Source organism: Frankliniella occidentalis, unplaced genomic scaffold (genome assembly GCF_000697945.3).
Source record: "Frankliniella occidentalis isolate FOCC.00 unplaced genomic scaffold, Focc_3.1 Scaffold5, whole genome shotgun sequence".
Lineage (NCBI taxonomy): Eukaryota > Metazoa > Arthropoda > Insecta > Thysanoptera > Thripidae > Frankliniella > Frankliniella occidentalis.
In genome coordinates this window covers 1,456,737-1,459,296 of record NW_026267135.1, presented here as the reverse complement: position 1 = coordinate 1,459,296, position 2,560 = coordinate 1,456,737, and positions in this window count along the sequence as shown.

Sequence of the window (2,560 nt, the reverse complement as noted above, 5' to 3'; positions counted from 1 at the left end):
GAACCAGGGGACCACAAAACTACTTTTGGTTTCGTCAGAAACCACCCCTGTCCTCAGAAACTTGAGTTTTAAGGGGTGGTCTTTTGAATCTGGCGGTCGGCGTAAGATGGGCTGCCTACCGCGCAGGCGAACCCGTCCAAAAAAACAGGCGTATCTAACTTAAAATGGCTCGGCGCCGTGAAAATTCGCCGTAGAGATTGAAAGAGGATTCAGTCTGACGAATCCCAACTATTTCCAGCGATTTTAATTTTTGTCACTTTTGGGCAAATTTACGAAGTCAAATAGCCTTTATTTTTTTAGTGGAAATTGATGGGTCCGGATTGAGACGGAAAAGTAGTCAAATCGACAGGGGTGACCCAGGGGACCACAAAACAACTTATGGTTCCGTCAGAAACTTGCGTTTGAAGGGTGGTCTAATCTGGCGGGCAGCGTGAGATGGGCTGCCTACCTAGCAGGCGAACCGGTCCAAGAAAACCAGGCGTAAGTCACTTAAAATGGTCCGACGGAGAGATTGAAAGGGAGTGCTGTCGGACCTATCCCAACCATTTCCAGGAAATCGACGGGGGTGAACCAGGGGACCTCAAAACTACTTTTGGTTCTGTCAGAAACCACCCTTGTCCACAGCAACTTGAGTTTTAAGGGGCGGTCTTTTGAATCTGGCGGGCAGCGTAGAACGGGCTGCCTACCTATCCAATCCGAACCAATTCCATAAATTTTCTGAACTATCAAGATTTTTAAAAGACATTTTCAATTACAACAAATCAGACTGGGTTTTGGTGGGGGAGGAAATCAACAGGAAAGCACCACCACAAAAACCATCATAAAGCGCCCTTCCATGCACAACAAAGGAGGCTTCCCATATAGTTTGCATAGAGAAAAATTAGACATGCTTTTTTTTTCTATCATATGTCAACTCACCTATTCTTTCAGGTAAAATGACTCCATAGAATTCTTTGTTATGGCAAGAACATTTCCAGGCCATGTTCCTGCAATCATATTAAACGGTACTTTTAGCGCTATTTTTTGTAATGCTTGCTTCCATCTATTACTAAACAATCATCAACTTTTAATTACATATGATTTACTCATACAACACACTTTTAAATTCCTCTCCCTCCATACTCTAAATCTAAATGACCATGGTCTTTCAAATAACTATTTTTTGTTACTGGACTCAAGCTTTAAGTGTACATAACATATCCCTCTGCACATACTGCAGATTAGCTGCAACGCACACCGATTGATTGTTGTTTAGTGAGTTATACAAATTGAGCTAAAACCCTCTGTAGACTATGAAAGCCAGCACCCCAACCAGAAGTAATACATTTTGATGTTCCACAAAAATAATGCGGAATAAAATATATGATATATATGATAACACACTGACAGTATACCCATTAACAAATAGACCTACAACAGTATTTAACATACTGCATGGAAGGGAGGAGTGTACCCATTCAACACCTATGCCACAAAGCTTACAAGCGCTTCTAAAAACAACTTACAGCTTGTGTGGGTAATGGAGGAGAATGGAGCCACTGGCACACTAACCTCCTACAATAACCGGAACAAGAACAATTCAATATTCCGGAAACCATCAAGCACTATGGCTGGCGATTAATATCAAGAAGCAACGCCAGAGTTAACTATCTCTGACAACGCTATCCACCCTAAAATTCTGTTTAAAATCGTAGGATAAATTGGGTAAAGTATTACCGGTATTGAGCAGAAGACGCCGATATCCTGTTTGTTTACGTTTCCGTTTCCATAAAGGCGCGACGGGATGTGGGGTGGGTAGGGGGAGGGCTCACGACGACAATGGGGGGAGGGGGAGGGGGATCATCAACAGGTTTGTTCAGCAGGTGAGTGCGACACTTTGGGCCACAGCGACTAAGTCCCGTCAAACCTCTCACTAAAGGAACCCCAAAAAAGTAATCGCCATCTTTTAATATGTCGTTCCCAGCACTTCAAAACGCACAAATAGGTATATGTTGTGTGAACAAAAAAGAATTATTTCTTCACACTTACATTTTTTTTGGCAGTCAGCGACAGGGTAGAATGCATAGTTCCCTGGACCGACAACCCGTATCTTGTCTCTATGGCTCAGTCGGTAGCGCGCCCGTCCACGACGTGGGAGGACGGAGGTTCGAATCCCCGTCTCTGAACTTTTTCTCAGTCCACCAAATTTCGAATGGACTTCAAACCCGTCATTTCACCTCGCCCCTCTCGTGGAGTTCCGATGGCGTAGTGGTTACCATTGTTAGTAGCACTGCGCCATAGGTATCAATTAAGTGTCGGCTCTGGGCCGGGGTTCGCGCCCCGGTGCCTGGCACCTCGCTGTGGTAGCGGGGTGCATAATAAGACCTAGAAACTGGCTGAAAAGGGCTCCATGACCTGTGGTGGGTCAGTACAGTTTAACCAACGTACGCCTCAACCGTCTCACAAACCCTGGGAGTATGTTCTGACCACTGCGGTTGGAAGCGGCTGTTCGGAACAGAGACCACAGTTCGCTAACTACTGCGGTGGGATGAGGAAAGTACTCCCCCATTTTTATTTTTTA